The sequence below is a fragment of the Kogia breviceps genome, chromosome 10 (genome assembly GCF_026419965.1).
Source record: "Kogia breviceps isolate mKogBre1 chromosome 10, mKogBre1 haplotype 1, whole genome shotgun sequence".
Taxonomy (NCBI): domain Eukaryota; kingdom Metazoa; phylum Chordata; class Mammalia; order Artiodactyla; family Physeteridae; genus Kogia; species Kogia breviceps.
This window is the reverse complement of record NC_081319.1, coordinates 36,907,445-36,925,246: the sequence shown is the minus strand read 5'-3', so window position 1 is coordinate 36,925,246 and position 17,802 is coordinate 36,907,445. Positions and strand designations below refer to the sequence as shown.

At 56.0% G+C, this 17,802-nt stretch overlaps 1 pseudogene; it reads right to left on the bottom strand.

The window, feature by feature from the left end:
• Positions 1 to 4,620: 4,620 nt before the first annotated feature.
• LOC131763748 (neuropilin and tolloid-like protein 2 pseudogene) lies at positions 4,621 to 16,528 on the bottom strand (annotated as a pseudogene).
• Positions 16,529 to 17,802: the final 1,274 nt, after the last annotated feature.

Below are 17,802 nucleotides of genomic sequence, written 5' to 3'. Positions count from 1 at the left end.
CCCCTTGTTCAGTGTTCGAGCCCTCCGCTGGCTGCCCCCACCGTGCGCCACGGCTCCAATCCCTATATGAGTGAGCAGTAGAATCACATAGGAATAAAAAGCCATAGAGAACAGCGAGGCCTGGGGCTGTTCCTGCTGGCCCCCTCCTCCACCCCAGCCGTGCCCTCCTCTCTGAGGGTGTGAGGGGCTCTGGGCCAGGGCTGGCGTGCCCTGCTCGTGGGAAGGAGCCCTTCCTTCTACCTTCCTTCCAGGTAGAGCTCTTCTCTACCTGGGCTCTAGACGGTGCAGCTTGCAGATGGTTCTTGGTGGGCTGGAGATGGGGAGGGAGGTGAGCAGGTGAGCTGGGTTCTGGGGTCCAGGGAGATTTACGGGACAGGGGAATTCACACCCCTTTGTGATGCAGGGGCTCCATTTCCTTCTGTCCTGGTGGGAGGTTTCTTCCAGCAGGGGTGGGGGTATCATAGTCTTAGGGGCAACTGTACCCACATGGCTGTGCTGGTGCTCCTGTGGCACCCTCTAGATATGCCCTGTCCCTGCTTCCGTCCTTGCCCTCGGGGGCATGAGGATTAGCACTGGGTGTCAAGTTCCCAGCAACAGCAGGATAAGAGGGTTGGGGCTGTGGCAGAGGGCCTGTCTGCCACGTCCCCAGCATGTGCATGCGTGTGTGTGGTGGCATGTGAGCATGCAGGTGTTGGTGTTGGCATCGCAGGAGGGGGAACACATCTGTGTGTGTACACGGAGATCCTCAGCACGGGCTGTGCTGTGCTGATTCCTGTGCGCATAGCTGCTTACTCACTTGCTGAGGGGTGAGTGAGAGTGGGGTCTTGCCAGAGTCTCCCCCTGCCACTGTGGCCCCTGCCCTGGGCCTGTGTTTGTAGGGGCTGGAGGCCAGAGGCTGGATTGGGCCTAACCCATTAGATTTGCCTATTTGGTAACCCCAAGATGAGAAAGGATATATTTGGCTGCAATCTAGATGAAAATATGAGATAAAGCCTACGTGGTGAGTGTTCTGTAGGACTTATTATTTGCTCCATAAATGTCAATTATGTGTCATAATAACTGCTCCCGTCCTGTGGCTCTTGGCTTCCGTCTGTCTCCACTTGGGTTCCTGCTGCCCTCGTTCCCACCTCATCTCCATCCCCAGCAGCTTTCCCTGGCTGCTGCCTTCACAGGGCCTTCCATTCTCTGCACTTGGCATGAACTGAAAGCAGCTGGGCAATGGGCCTGGACAGCCTTTAGGTGTCTGCCAATCCAAATCCATTTGTTTTATAGCTGGTGAAACAGAGAGGGAAGGTGGCTTGTCTGGGGCTGCACAGCAGGTCTGCCAAGAACCAGAATGAAAGCCTGGTTGGGACCTGCTTGACTATCCTCTGCCTACCCTCTGGGGCTTAGAGACCCTGGGGCCTGTCAAGGGCTCAGCCAGAGCCAGAGATCCACTCCTGCTTCCCTGCTGCCCTGCCAAGGGCTTGGGGATGGTGACGTGACCATGGCTGGTCTCTTTAGGGGTCCTTAGAACAGATTTGTCAGTCCCTCTTGGCTTAGATTTCACAGCTCCATTGTGTGTGTGATTTGGCAAAAAGCCACATGTGGTAGGTTTTCACACAAAGGTGTGTGCCTGCATCTGTATGCACATCTGTGGTGTGGTTGGAGACGTGTAGGCGTGTATGTCCAGTTCAACCCACAGTCACTGAGTGGGCCTCAGAGCCATGCTCTGAGTGGGGTGGGGGCCACACACAGTTTGGTGTGGTTAGAATGTTGGGGAGACGGTGATGCAAGTTTAGCAAGGAGGGAGGTGAGCAGTGGAGGTGAGCAAGGAGGCCATAAAGGCTGGGAGAGGCCAACTGTCAAAAGACCTCGTGTGCCTGGCTGAAGGGGTTGCACTTCACACTGACAGTGGTGGCAGGCCCCACAAGGAGTTTTGGCAAGGAGTGATGCCAGGAGGCTGTCTTAGGACTTTGACGTTGAGGCCATCCTTACCATGGGGGTGGGTGGTGGGTGGAAGAGGTGCGGCATGTAGGAGAGAGTTGCATCACCAGGCCCCGGAACCCCCTCCCACCTCCTCCCTGCCTGCTCTTCTGCAGCCTCATTCCAGCAGCCTTCAGCCAGCCCAGGAAACCCTTTGCATGCCCGCTTTGGAACCAAGGTTGGAAGCCCTGGCTCAAACACCCCTGGGAGTAACCTAGCCCCTCAGTTGCTGGGAATGCCATCAGGGCATGAGGATTTGTGGGACAGAGAGCCTGGGCAGCGAGTGGACTTTGGTGAGCATAGGCACCCCATCACATGTAGGGTCTCACCAAGGTGGCAGTTAAAAGACCTGGAAGGAGCACAGGAGTGGGAATCGGGTCCTAGGTCCTTATCTTGGCCATGCCAGCCTCCTTTCTCCAGGCCTTGGTTTTCCCCTCTGTTTAATGGGGACAACATCCTTATCCTGCTTACCTCTCTGGGGAGGTGTCGGCAGCAGATGGATGTAGGTAAGAGAGCTCTGTGGAAGGGGGTCAGGGACAGAGGGAGAGAAGGGAGAGGTATTGGCCTCTTCCAAGGAGAAGCTCAGGGAGTTCTTGGCTCAGGGAGGCCCCTTCTTCCAGGCAGGGTCGGGGTTGAGCTGGCGAGGTCTTGGTGCTCACTGAGGCTGAGCGAGTGACTACTGCCCTCTGGCACTAGACTGGCACTGTCAGGGTGTGGTATTTGAGTCTTTCATGCTGCTGGGGTGCACAGTGCCATGCGAGATCACAGAGCCAGTGGGGGGGATCAGCTGGAGCTAGAGTAAGCTGACAGCCTGCGAGAGAGACACCCCCTCAGGGTTTAGAAAAACAGGTGGGGCAGCTTGATTCCTCTGGGTCTGGATCACGTGTGAGGGACCTGATGAGGCCCAGGCTGCGTGGGGGAGAACTGGCTTGACCCCAGGCCAGGAGTCCCTAGCTGAGCGAGAGAAATCCGGTGTGCTAGGGGAGGACAGGGGTTGAGTAGGGGCGGGGGGAACTGACATTCCCTGAGTGGTGGGGAAGCCAGTGGCCTAGGTGGGCTGTCGCTTGAGAGATAGGGCCACAGAGCTGGGGTGAGCTCTGCCTAGGCTGGGAGGGTTGGCCTTTCTCCCTGAGACAGGGATGACTGACGGTCAACCCTTCCCTAGGCAACCAGAAGGCCAGTCATGAAGCTTTGCTGTCCTGCTTCCCTGGCTCAGGCTACCCTGTTCTGGAGAGGCTGTGTGGGGTGGGCTCGGGGCCCCCAACTCTGATGCCCCCTGTCTCTACAGGTTGCTTTGTCTGGGAGGGGCTGTTGCCAGCTCAGATAAGGAGGCTCTGTCCAGGGAGAGTTGGCCACCAGAAACAAGTGCCCCATCTACCCAGTCCTAGCGGGAAAAGTGCCCCTCACAGCTCTGCCTCATGGGATCACTACCCACCATGATCTTGTCTACTGCTGGCTCCTGGGGGTTCAAGGAGCTGTAGGATCTGGCCCTGCCCTAGCCAGATAGCCAGGGTCTTGCCCACAAGATGCACCCCAGTGGGAATCCCCCCCACCCTTTCCCTCATACTCCTGGCCTTTCCTGCCCCTCCTCAGGCAGCCTGCAGAGCCTCCCTGCTCGCCTCTCTGGGGAAGTGTGAGAGGCACCCTCTGTCCCCATCCAGCCCTGTCTCTCTATCCCCAGCTCCAGCTGAGAAGGGGGTGGGGTCCATGCCACTGGCTCCTGCCCCTTCCATCCACTCCCACCCACCTACCCAGCATCAGGGTCTCTGGATCACTGTGTAGCCCTGGGTCATGTCCAGTACTCACACTTAAGCCTTACTCAAGAGCCAGGGCTCCGTTTCCCCCTGTTCTCTCCCAGCTGCCCACCACCCCCATCAAGGCATTCCTCCCTGTCCTGCTCAGTTCACCCCAGGAAGCTGACCGCAGGAACATGTGAGCTTGGACCTGAATCCCTGCTGATTGCAACTCTGGGTAAAGCTGTCCTGGGGACCCCATCTTGGGGGAGCTGGTCAGAGACCCATAGGGCAGGGAGAAGTGCTCCTCCTCCATGTGGCTCTCTGGGTCTGGTGGTCAGTAGCTTGGGGTGAAAGCAGCCAGCCTGTAGCATGGGGCAGAGCTCTCCTTCACCCACACCCCCCACCTGGGCAATGGGAGTGGTCCAGTACATACCTGACCAGCAACCACAGCCCCCCAGGAATGGACACTTCTAGGGGTCACAGCGCCACGGACAGCTCCGCTGCTGCCACCCGGCAACCTCGCAGCCACAGCCCAGCCAGAGGCAGGGTCCTGAGCTCTGGACTATAAGACTGGGCATATATTCAGACCTTCAGGGATGGCTGTTCTGGGCAGCCCAGACCCCCGCCCACCCAGTCGGGTACCCCCTGAGGGTCTCCCTCTGCCCAGGGCCACCCACAGAAGCCAGGCACCAGGGCTGGGACAGAGCCTGCCAGCTCCTGACTAGCTTTGCCCCCCGTGGCCAACTGGCTGCCCCTCTGTCCTTGGCTCCGGCTAACCACCGGGGAATCTGAAGCTGGCACTCCGACTGCTGCTCCCACTGGTCCGGGCGGAGAAGCGGCGGGCTGTACTGCCCCGTCTCCCCACCCACCTGCCCCCAGAGCTCGGCTGCCCGCGCCTGCCGGTGCCCGATCGCTCAGCTCACCTCGGCGGCGCTGTCTCCTCACCAGAGGCACTGCGGTGTGGGAACTGTCCCGAGGAGCCGGTTCTCAGCTGAAACAAAGAGGTGGGGGAGAGAGAGGGGGGCAGCAGGAGAGGGAGAGGGTGAGTGAGCAGGCGAAGGAGTGGAGACTGGAGGGGGAAGAGAGAAGGGAGAGGATGAGAGAGAAGAGGGGAGGGGAGGAGGCCTGACTTCCAGGGACCGAAGGGCCAAGAAAAGAGGGAAGAGGAAATGGGGAGGGGGCGGAGGAGGTGAGGGGGCCAGACCTAGAGAGGGGAGGTTGTTAGAGGGGCGGGACGTGGGGCAAGTGAGGGGGGCGTGGGCAGGAGAGGGAGCGGTGGAGAGGAGAGCTGCAGGGGGCCGGCGGGCTGGGGGCTGGGCAGGGTGGGCAGAGAGGCCCCACCCCATCCCATGCCAGGCTCTGCTACTTGAGTGGGCAAAAGGCCACGAAGGGGAATGGGAGGGAGAGGCGAGCCGCCAGGCGAGGGGTAAGGCTCTGGGCTGTGGGCTGGCTAGGAGGACGGACCAGGGACAAAGGCGGGAGAAGAACAAAGGTGTCCAAATGGAGGAACGGGCCCCTGCTGACCTCTGGGTGCCGCAGTCTGGAGCGTCCTGAACAGAGTCTCCTGAATGGAGGATAGGTCCACTCTGGGGTGGTCCAGGCTCTGAAGTGTCAGCCTGAGGTCAAGGGGAGAGGGGATGGGCTGTGAAAGCGGGCAGGGGTCCCCTTCATTCTGCTGAGACTGACCACACATCGGGATGCCACTGTCACTGTGTCTTTGGGGGAGGGGATGGTTGATGGGGTCCAAAGCCTGGACTAAGAACTGGGTAGGGGAAGTCCCCTTTTAGGGAAGAGCATTTGGGGCCCCTAGGGAGGTAGGGAGGTGGGGAGGATGGTAGGCACAATGGGGAAGAATGAAGGGAGTGGGGAAGCAGGGGATAGGGAGGGGGTGAGTTGGGAAGGAGGCTGCAGGGGGCGGGTCCAGAGCTGCAGCCCTTTAACAGGCCCATCTAAAGCAGAGGCCTCCTGCACATCCCACAATTCTTGGGCTGCCTAATGAAGGATGGAATAATGAACCACTTCCTGCTGCTCCCTCCTGCTGCCAGGTGCTGCTGTGACAGGCAAGGGCACCAGGGAATTCCGCTTGGGCTTGGGCCGCTGGGGCACAAGTCTGTGTTCGTGCTGTGAGGGGCAGGGGAGGTAGGGTGGTCTTGATCAGAGCCATCCTATCCCTCTCTAGTCCCAGGCACAGCACCCCGGGCTGGTCCAGTCTCCTCCCATGCTCAGAGGCACAGGAGGCCGTCCTAAGCTTATGACCAAGGGAAGTTCCTCTTCTCATCCCACTGGAGACTCCTTACAGAAAGTCCAGCACACCAACATGCTTTGGAGAGCAGGAAGAGGGGAGGGAGCTGTGGGCTTGCCTAAAGCTGTGACAGGGAGAGGAGGAGTCAGCCTCCATCCCACCCTGCGTGGAAGGGCAAGAGCTAGATGCCCTTAGACTCTGCCTAGCCCAACTCCCTCCACCTCCTCAGGGAAGCTGTCCCAGCCCCACCAAGGAGGGCCTTATCAACACGGCTGCCACTGTTCCAGCTACCTCCTCTCGTAGCCTGGAATCCCATAAAAGGAAAGGACCTCCCTCCCTCCCTCCCTCCCTTCCTCCCTCCCTCCCTTCCTCCCTTCCTCCCTCTCTCCCTCCCTTCCTCCCTTCCTTCCTCCCTCCCTCCCTCTCTCCCTCCCTCCCTTCCTTCCTCCCTCCCTCCATTCCTCCCTTCCTTCCTTACATTTACTTCTAAATAAATGCAAATTTACAGAAGAATTGTCAATAAGAATAGTGTAGGACACCCATTTACCCTCTAGCCATGTCGACTATTGTTAATATTTTTCCTCACTTGCTTTCCCTCTCTATATATGTATTTGCTCTGTATGTGTGCATAGTTATATGTAATTTTTTTCCTGAGCCATTTGAGAGTAAGTTGCAGATGTCATGGATAAAAGGATGGTTTCTTATCTGTTTCTGTCTCCTGGAGCCAGTGTAAGGGAGCCTAGACCATGTTGTGCAGAATGAATGGAGGCCCGAGACAGGCAATGAATGAGTGCATATCATCTATTGGGAGCATGAGGCCTGGGAGCTGGAGGGGCTTGGCCGAGGCTGCCTTGGGAGTTGGGCCTGTCCAGGGCTAGGCCCCACGTTCCTCTTGTTTTTTCTTTCCTCCAGCCTGGGAGGCAGGGAGCCATTGCCCACCAAAGTGAGCATGTGGTGTTTGCCGAGTGTGGAGCTGCAGCATATGTCTACGGAGGTGGCAGCAGGCGAGTGGGGTGGAGCTGGGAGAACAGGGATGCCCACACTGAGGCACCTGGGCACACTCGCCAGACTGGGCACTGCCTGGCTCTGTTGGGTTTGAGAAGACCCAGCTCTTGGAGGCCCCAGCTGCAGTGCTGAGGCCTCAAACTCTTGCCTTTGGGACCCTCCCCACAGCCTCATGAGAGACAGGGCAGGGATGGGGGCCCTCGCTTGACAGCTGGTCCATGGTGATAGGCTTAGAGAGGGCAGGATGAGGGCTCTGGTCATTCTGGACACAGCTGTCCCTGGCAAAGGGTTGGCATTCCTTCTGTGTCCCTCTGTACCCCCAAATGGGTTGGAGTCCCATCTGGGGGCCGTCCTCCAGATGGCTGCTCTCTTCTCTCCTAACCCCAACCTGAAGGTTATGGTTAAAAAGTTAGGCATTTAAAAAAAAAAACAACAAAAAACACCTTGAAAGATGATCTGATCTCTGAGGCCCTGATGTCCTCTCTCACAGTTGAGGTCCTCCTCCTCCAGGAAGCCTTCCTGACTTCCTCAGGCTGTCTTCCACCTCACATGCCAGCTCTGTTTATTCCTTTGCTGGCTCACACTGGTGCTGTCCCCAGAGCCTAGGGCTTTGCTCGGTCATCAGCCTTTCTCTCTCCTGCTGTCCCAGGCCGGGCATGTAACTATTGTCCTATATAGGTGGATGACAGTGACTTGGTTAGTCCTTCCTGGACATTGAGTCCCTCTGATGCCACTGTGCCCCGTACGTCTGAGATTCCACAGGCTCTGGGCTGGCTGAGGTGGGGGGTGGGCAAGAGGACCCACTGGAGAGAGGTAGAAGGTTGTTTAAGACCACTGGCCTGTCAGGGCAAAGGCAGGCCTCCAGCCTGGATCTCTGACCACCTGTCCAGCACCTTCTGCTTTCTCCCCTGGAGCATGGGCAAGCCTGTCCAGGGCAGCGGCCGAGGGTCCTCCCTGAATCCCACCTGGGTGACGGCAGGACCTGCCAAACTGAGGGAGGAATGCCCCCGCTCCACCCTGAATTTATTAACCCCAGCCTATCCATGTGAAAGCCTAGGGGACATGGGCTTCCTCTCCCCCTGCCCATCCCCCCCAAAGAGATTTCAGCCAATTAGCACATACAGTATTTACTTAATTAGGGTAATGACATAATTAGTGTAAGTTGGGCTTCATCACATGGCTTCAACATGCAATTATGAGCTGTCAGCGGGAGGCAACATTGTGAAAATGCTCATTCAGTTTTGGTTCCAGCATGGAGGCCGCAGCAGCTGCCTCTGCTTTGGAGGCAGTGGCCGGTGTGTGCATGGGGCGGGGTGACTGTCAGCAGCTGACAGGCGAGGACAGAAGAGTCGGCAGGAGCAGAAAGGCAGTTTCCAGGGCTGATGGCATCCCTGACCAAGCCTCTCCCATCACAGATGGGCACTGCCGTCCCTACAGCCAGGGCCCTGGCTAGGCTGGTCTGGCTGAGATTGGGGGCCCGGGCAGTCTAGGCCCCTCTGCCCCCAGGTTTTCTGCCTGAAATGCTACCATTAGCAGGCTGTCTCTTATCTCTTCAGGATTTTGCTGCTCACACCAGCCACTAGCCTATTGGCCCCTCAGGGTGGCTCTTCGAGGCCACAGACTGGAAGGACTGGATTGATTACTGCTATCCTCATTGGACTTGTGGTAAACTGAGGCTTGGGGCAAGGAAGGTGTTAGATCTGATGGTGGCAGTGCTGACCCAAGAGGCAGCCCAACGTGGCCAGACACTCCTCGAGCCCAGGCAGCTCCCCCTCAGCTTCAGGGAGGTCTCCTGCCCCATGGCTCTTTCCCCTAGGAGGGGGCAGGGAATCACTGGGGGGCCCCCAGAGTCCTGCTCCCTCAGCCTCCTCTGCACTCCCCACCCCCTGCCTCCTTCCACAAGGCCAGGAGGCGGGGCCCTGACCTGCCTGAGACCATCCACAGCCTTCCCCTCAGTGAGCCTCACAGCTTTCCTGGGCGGTGGGGGGGCGGGGGGGGAAGGAAGTGAGGGAAGATGGGAATTAGTGCCACCATTGTAAATATGGGCAAGCCGAGGGTCCAGGGCCTCCAACAGGTGCTGTTAGAGCCAAAATCAGGTCCCAGCAGCTCTACTTTCTGCCTGGCTGGGTCACCTGGGTGGATTCTCTCTCAGGCCTCAGTATCCCTGTGTGAAGGGAGAGCCTATGATTTCAGACATCCTGACACTGTCCAGAGTGCCCAGGGAGGTGGGACCCAAGGAATGTGGCATCTTTCTTTCCTCCTTCCAAATTATGTTGTCATAGTTGTCCCTCCTCTTTCTGTCCCACCTGTGCCCTGCATGCGGGTCAGGCCCCCTGGGGAGACAGCTCTGACTGGCAATTACAACTGCCCCAGACTGGGCCCCCTGCCCTTCTGAACTGGGGAATCCTGTCTGGGAGACGCGGGCTCTGGGGGCCATCCCAGACCTCCCCACTCAGTGGTGCCCCCTCTTATAGGCAATACCCGCAACTGGCTGGACTTGGCTTTCATCCAAACCCCTCTCTGGGTCTGGAGACATATGATCAAGGTGAGGCCAACTTGTTTGCTAATCGCTGACTATGAGCCAGCCACCTTGGGCCTGGTTACTGGGGTTAAATGGGGAGCGATGGGCAGGCAAAGATGAGGGTTAGGGTTCAGACAGACCCAGCCCCAAGGAGTGTCCTCCAAAGGGTAGGCAGAGAGAAGTGCCAGGAAGAGCCAAGTTCAAACAAGTAGAGGTCCCAACCCTCTCCCTCACTGGTCAGGAGACATGGCACCTGCAGGGCCTGGGACAGGCAAGGATTTCACTTCACAGAGGATGTACTTCAGATGGTAGGACCGGTGTGAGCAGAGGCTGGGAGGCCAGAGTAGGATGTGGGGATGTCATCTTCAGGTGTGAAGTGTTTGGGTGGGCTCTGGGGAGCTCGAGGAAGGGGCTGGGGACTCTGGCTGTTTGTGGGAGGGTCAAGGCATTCCCTTAACATCCATTCAACAAAAAGTCCTTACTTTGTGCCAGGCACATGTTGTTCTAGGCTGGAGATTCAGTGGCGACCAAGATGAAATCCTTACCCTCCTGAAACCTATACTCTAGTGGGAGTCAGGAAAATGAGAATAGTGTGGTGCAGGTGCGATGCAGAAGATCCTAACAGGGTGATGTGCTAGGGCTAGGGGGGCCCGGGTGTGGCTTCAGCCCCAGCTGAAGATGTGGGCAGGGTGGCCAGAATGATGGGGCTGGGAGAAGGGTGCTGTTCCCACGGGTCTGGCCTGTGGCCCCTGGCTCACCCCCACTCTCCGACTTTCAGCTTTGAGGTTCACTCCTGGCCTGCAGGCATGACTCCTGGGTGTCCCTTCTGCAGGGAGAAGAGGTGGCTGCCACCACCAAAGCCATCCTCCTGGTCCCAGGCTCCTCCATGCCAAGCACATTAGAGGATAATTAAGTAAAAATAGGTCTTCTGACCAGTGTAGCTCTTTAAGGCCTAATTAAGTTAATTAGTTCCAGGTGTGGGTGGTGAGGCTCAAGTGAGGCAGCGGCTGTTTGCTGTAATTGCATTTTCACAGCCGCAGTGGTGGCAACGGTAGTGGTGGTGGCAAAGGCGGTGGCTTCCTCTGAGGCCTGGAAGCCCGCCAGGAAGTCCAGGAGGCTGCCACTGAGCTGAGAGGAGTATGAGGCAGCAGAAGGCTGGCTTGGGACCACCCGCAGAGAGCAGTAGCTAGAGTTTCAAGGTCAGCCAAGCCCAGGGAAACCTTGTGCCTTCTAAAACTTGCTCTTTCTCTGCACAGGGGTCTGGGTTGGGGTTGGGGGCCGTACAAAGCCACCAACAGGCATCCCCCCTCCAGCTGAGCAGGGTGGGTGCACCGCAGCTGGACCTTTGGATTCCCTCACACCCATGGTGGTCCCCAGGAAGACTGTAAAATAGCTTTGCTGAAAGGGAAGATGTGGCTCAGAGGCAGTGGGTGAGACCTCTAGGAGTCCACCTAAATCACCCTCTCCCTTTGGCATAAGGCACCAATTCCTGTCCCTTTCTGGTAGATGTGCAGCTGTTAGAGATGCCCCCTCTTTGCAGTTCAGGGTAGTGGGGGGGCACACAAATCTGGGGCCTCTGCTGAGGACCTACTGTCTCAGTCAGTCTCCTGCCCTGGACATCTCCCCGAGCCCACTTCCTGCTCTGGCTTCTACACCTAGCTGACCCCGGGGACCTGCCTGTATAGGACAGCCCTCCCAGCCTTGGCCACACTCTCATTCATTCATCCATTTGGCTCTTGGTCACTGAGCATCTCCTCTGTGCCAGGCAGCAGGGCTGGGAATGCAAGGCTGGGTGAGACAGGTTGGACCCTGCTGCATGGTGCCTTTGGTCTCTCTGAGGAGGCAGACACACACATAAATATGTATATATATTTTTTCTTTTTTCTTTTGGTTGCACTGCATGGCTTGTGGGATTGATCCCAGGCCCTTGGCGGTGAAAGTGCAGAGTCCTAACCACTGGACCAGGGAATTCCCGAGGCAGACATATTAATGGCCATGGCTACACAGTTTTGTCATGGCTGTAGGAGCACAGGGGTGCTTAACCCAGACCTGGGAGGAAAGATGCCTGAGCTGCAGTGAATATGGTCCAGGTGAGAAGTGGGCAGGCACCTGATTTTTACCAGGAACTAAAAGGGCCTCTCTCTGGCCAGAGGGCAGCACAAGGTGCCAAGTAGGGAGAGGGAGGGGCCACGGAGGGGTCTAAGAAGGGCTGCTGGGTAGGAGGAACTGGTAACTGTTGGCTGGGAGGCCAGGGAGGTGGTGCCCAGGGCCATGGCTGTGGATCTGGAGAAGAGGGGATTTGAGGGATGTTTAGGAGTAGAACTGATGGGGCTTGGTGTGAGGGGTGGGGAAGGAAGAGCTGTCAGTTCCCTAGGAAGGGGACGTGGGAGTGGGACTGAGCTCTGAAATGTCCCCACAGGACTGGCACTAGGATGAGGCAAGTCAAATGCCTGGGATGCAAAATTTGGGGTACTCACTCCCAGTCTTGTGTTTCCACCTGTGCCTTGTCCTTGGTCCTCTGAAACTTCTCACTAAAGCATACTTTGGAAAGTGGAAGCCACTCCTGGAGATGAGGCAACAGGAGGATGGTCTGGGCAGTGTGTCCCCCTCCATCCTTCAACCCCTACCTGGGAGGTGCTGCCTTCTCTGCACCCTCCAGGACTGGGGTGAGGCTGGGATGGACACCTTAGGGTCTCACATGCTTTGGACAGGGACTCTGTTTCCATCTTGATGCCTGAATAACAGGTACCCCATCCAGCTTCTCCTTGCATGCCTCTTGTGACAGGTGCTCCCTGCCACCTGGGTAGCCCAGTCCCTTGGCTCATACTATTGCACAGAATGTTTTACCCTGAGCCCAGATCTTCCTGGCACTGTGTTCTACCTAACAGTGGCCTCAGCTATGCCCTCCTACCCTCCCCCACCCCTCAGGTGGGCCTGCTGATCCCCTTTCCCAAGCTTAACATTTCTGAGCTTCAGTGTCCTCACCTGTAAAAGGGGAAACAATAATAGCCACCATCTTCCAGGGCTGGTGCGAGGATTAAATGACATGATGTATAAACCTCATGACACATTCTAGTTCCTCAGTAACAGCTTCCTAACCCATAGCAATAATGAATAACTGCAGAGGCGGACATTGTCCTCCTGCTGGCGTGGGCTGCCAGTGGTGCAGCCTCAGCCCAGGCCCCAACACCCACCTGATGGCCTCAGGTAGCAGACCCTGCTACCGCCCCAGTACATCCAGCACAGATGCAGAGCTAATCCCAGAGGAAGATGTTCACGGGAAGAGGAAGTGACATTTTCTTGAGATGGCTGGGCCGTGTTGAGACGTGGGGGCAGGGCCCTGCTGTTTGGAATCGGTTCTCTGCTCAGTGTTCAGTGCACTGCAGGAGAGCCCAAGACCCTCCCCTGTGGCCCTCCACTCCTCAAGTCTCATTCAGGGGGACCAGTGGTGGCTGAGAAGGGGAGATGCAGACCCACCCTGACTGAGTTGTCTGCCTGGACGTGTCTCTGGGGCACATCCCCAGACCCTGTCATGTCTGTGGGGCTGCCCTGGTGGTGGGTGTCTGTCCTGAGCCTAAGGGGCCTGCAGAGAGAGCCCTGAATCCCATGGAAGGTGGCAGACCCTACAGAAGCTCACACCAAACCCTCAAGGTTGTGCTGATCATTGTTGGGGTGTCCAGACTCCTCCCACGAGACTGAGGTGGTAAGCCTGGGGCAGGGGCTTGCAGGAACTCCTGGCTCCCCTCAAAGATCAGAGGAGCCAGCCCAGGAAGAAAGGACAAAATGTGCTACAGCCTAGTCTCTAAGGCCATCCTGCTCCTCTTCTTCTGTGCCATCCCATCCCGGGAGCCAGGTCCACATCCCAGGAGCATGCTCTGCTTCTGCTCGGGGGTTCCCTGTTGAGCATCAGAACTTGCCTCTGGGGGGTTCCTGTAGATTTAAGCAGTGGTCATGCTCTCCAACTCTTGGTGACCTGGAACTTCCAGATTCCTGTGTGAGGTGGGGAGAGGGCCACAGGAGAGGGACCACAGGTGCAAAGGCCCGGAGCAGGGCGGCAGGGTGGACACATGGGGATGCCAAGTCCTCTGGGCAGGCCGAGGTGGTGCTGGGAGAGGAGGATGTGTGATGTTTGTGGGGTCAGGATGGAGCCTGCTTTGTGCAGAGTGCGCCTTGCTTCATTCTCACCCCAGCTGTGGGTGGGAGGGCTCTCCGTTACTCTCAACTCCCCTTGATTTTACAGACTGGGGCTCCAGGAGGAGAAGGGGCTTGCTCACGGTTACACAGCTGGTGGGGCCAGGGCGGCCACAGCCTGTTCCCAGCCCTGTCCAATCCTGGTGGTTAGGCTCCTCCCCATGGGGGTGTCAGGAGAAGGGACAACTGTGGGGCTTGATCTGTCATTTGGCGTGGGGGCCTAATGGCTTGAGGTCCTGGATCCCCAGTAGGCCTGGCTCTTCCTCTTGCTCTCAGTGGCGTGATCCAGGCCAAGGCCCAGCTTTGCTCCGTACCTTGGTTTCCTCAGTTACACAAGGAAGTCATCAAATTGTTCAGCCATGGTGCATCAGTGGAGAGGGGTGGTCCATTTATAGATGGGAAAATGAGGCACAGGGAGGGAACAGGAGAGCCTGGGGCCCTGGTCACTCCCAGGCCCGCAGGCTCAGCTCTGAGAGTGTGGTCAGCAGCCAAGGGAGGAGGCTGCAGGGGTTGATGGCCAGCAAACCCAGCTTTTCCAGTTTCCTTTAACATGCCCTCCAGTCCCCTCTGCCTCCTCGGTTTCACAACTCTACCCCAGCTGAGTGTGTCTGAAGGCAAGGCCCCTTCCTCTCCACCCCCGAATTATGGCTTGGTCACAAAAGCTGGACCGTGACCAGACAAAGGGACAAGGATGAAAGTGCTGGTTGTCATGGCAACCTGGTGGGTTGCTGGGACCCAGGGGAGGGGCTTGGCTGTGTGCCTGAGCTCAGGCATCTGGACAACCTCTGAGCATGAGCCAATGTGGCCCAGGGGCTCACAGAGATGCCCCTCCTGCTCGGGGCCCACAAGAGCTGGGTGAAAAATGACAACCTCACCCCCGACGGTGGCACCTGCTCCCTGGGCCTCCCCTGGTGGCCCCATTATCCTACACCTGCTGTCCCCACACCACACCTGCTCCCCAGCCCAGGCGTCCTCCCCAAGGCACTCTCTGCCCATCCTCAGACCCAGCTGCCTGCTCTGAGGGCCACTCAAGAGGGCCTGTGCAACCAGGAGGGGTAGCAGGGATGGACGGCCTTGGTCAAGGGAAGAGGGTCCAGCTGACAAGCCAGATCTGCCTTACCAGAAGCATGTGTGTCCATGACAAGACCTCCACTCCAGGACCTCAGTCTGCTCACCTATAAAACGGGAGCAAGCATTCCTGCCCTCAAGGTCTCCAAGAGTAAGTTTCCTCCTGCTTGGAAGGAGATCTGAGGCCAGGATGTCCCCAGAGCTGGGTCAGGGTAGACAGTTGGAGAGAGAAGAGGGAAGGGGGCTGTCTTGGGTCACACTCTCAGGGCCACCTCTGTTAGACCATGTGGAGACCTGAAAGCCTCCTACACACTTAAGAGTCACTGTGTAGAGGTGGAGATGACGTTTCCCAGAGGCCCATCATGGGTACAGGGGAACTGGGCAGGGGACCTATCAGTGCCAGGTTCTTTTTTTTTTAAAAAAATGTATTTATTTATTTACTTATTTTTGGCTGCATTGGGTCTTTGTTGCTGCGTGTGGGCTTTCTCTAGTTGTGGCAAGTGGTGGCTACTCTTCCTTGTGGTGTGCGGGCTTCTCATTGTTGTGGCTTCTCTTGTTGTGGAGCACGGGCTCAAGGCGCGTGGGCTTCAGTAGTTGTGGCGCACGGGTTTAGTTGCTCTACGGCATGTGGGATCTTCCCAGACCAGGGCTCGAACGCATGTACCCAGCATTGGCAGACAGATTCTTAACCACTGTGCCACCAGGGAAGTCCCATGATCAACTTTCCATGTCAACTTAGCTTTTGGAGTAGCTTTAATCATCCATATGCAGTCAGCTGCTTGGCTGGGTTTTGTTTTTTCCTCATGTTCTACCTGACTAGAACACACTATTCTGTCAGCTCCTGACAGCTCAAACTGGCAATCTGGGATGGGATTTAAAATACCTCCTAGGTAAGTAAAGTCTGGATCTGGAATAAACGAATATTTTGCTCAAAATCCCAGTCCTTCAAGTTCTTCATCAGAACTAAACTTAATCCACATGAATCTCCCTGTTGATCTAATTAATGGAGGGCTTTTCACACCACAGTAACAATCTATAAGTGGAGAGACACCAAACGGCCCATCTTGAACTCCCAGGTGATCAAACCGACATTCAAATGATGGTTCTATATAATAATGTTCATCAAAGGTCAACTTTATTCTTTGACGTGGAGCAGCTTCCAAAATGTAGATGCATTCCTTGTTTGGTGGATATAAGTCAGGATAATTTGGTGAAGCAAAATGACCTCCATTGCTGGTTCGAGCCCAAATGCCACACTGGGTTGCAGGAATGTGCTTGATTCCAATATTTTGTCCATCTTGGGTCTTCTGGGCCCAGTGCCAATTTCTTGAGTGGCTTGTTAGGAGTATCAGGGAAAGAGGACATGGGCAGGGACACCCCATGAGGAAAGGATGGCCTGGGGGTCCCTGGTGATCCAACAGCCAGTTCAGGTGGGGACACTGAGATCCTAGGAATGATCTGTATCTGGCTCTCTGATACCACCTCCCCCGCAACTGGATGGTGGAATGGAGGAGGGACAAGGGGACAGGAGGAGTGGGAAGCTCCGGAGGATGCTCCTCCCCCTCCTGGAGAGGGAAGGAGATGACTGTGGTCACTGGTCTTTGTGTTGTCTTCCCCTTCTAGTGTCTCCCTACACCCTGCAGGCCAGCCCCAGGTTCCCATCCTACTCTGCTGTGACCTTGGGTGAGGCCCTCTCCCCTCTTGCCACCTCAGTTTGCCCACCTGGAGTGTGGGAGCAGGTTGCCGAGGAGACTGCCAGCTCCAGCTGCCACCCTGGCTGTTTGAACACCCCCAGGCCATCGCCGCTAACCGTGGCCCCACCTCTCTGATAATGAGGAACTCCTCTTGAACAAACTTATTTTTGCTGACCGGTCAGAGTTTCTATTTTTTTAAAAAAATTTTTAAAAACTGAGGTATAGTTGATTTACAGTATTGTGGCAATCTCTGCTGTACAGCAGAGTGACTCAGTTATATACATATAGACATTTTTTCTTTAAATATTCTTTTCCATTGTTTTATCACAGAATATTGAATATAGTTCCCTGTGCTATACAGTAGGACCTTGTTGTTTATCCATCCTATGTATAATAGTTTACATCTGCTTATCCCAAACTCCCTAGTCCTTCCCTCCCCATCTCCCCTTTGGCAACCACAAGTCTGTTCTCTATGTCTGTGAGTCTGTTTCTGTTTTGTAGATAGGTTCATTTGTGCCCTATTTTATTTTTTTATAACACTAATTTATTTATTTATTTACTTATTTATAGGTTATGTCAGGTCTTAGTTGCAGCGCATGGGCTCTTTGTTGCAGTGCATGGGCTCTCTAGTTGTGGCACGTGGGCTTAGTTGCCCCGCAGCATGTGGCGTCTTAGTTTCCCGACTAGGGATCGAACTGGTGTCCCCTGCATTGCAAAATGGATTCTCAACCACTGGACCACCAGGGAAGTCCCTGTACCCTATTTCAGAGTTCACATATAAGTGATATCATATGGTATTTGTCTTTCTCTTTCTGACTTACTTTACTTAGTATGATAATCTCTAGTTGCATCCATGTTGCTGCAAATGGCATTATTTCATTTTTTTATGGCTGAGTAGTATTCCATTGTGTATATGTACCACATCTTCTTTATCCGTTCATCTGTAGATGGACATTTAGGTTGTTTCCATGTTTTGGCTATTGTGAATAGTGCTGCTATGACTGTTGGAATTTCTTACACACTTCCTCCCAGAGGTCTGGCAAAGGCAAAGCTTTTGCCAAGAATGGAGGTATTTGGGGTAGGGTAACAGTCCTGGTGTACCTCAGACCATTCTGTACAGGAGGCCCAGGTTCAGGGCTGGGCAAGATTTGTGTTCTCCAATATGCAGATGGAAAAACTAACACCTTGCCCAGTGAGTCAGCTGCAGAACCCAGGCCCCCTGCCCTGTTCATAGACCTTTTTAGAGGTGAGGAAAAAGAATGGCAGTCTGGTCCCCAGACTCGGCAAACTCAGGCTCCCAGGACGGGTGGGATGGGGGTACCTAGTGGGTCACAGGGCTGAGATGATGAGGCCACCCACCCTGCAAATAGATCATTCCAC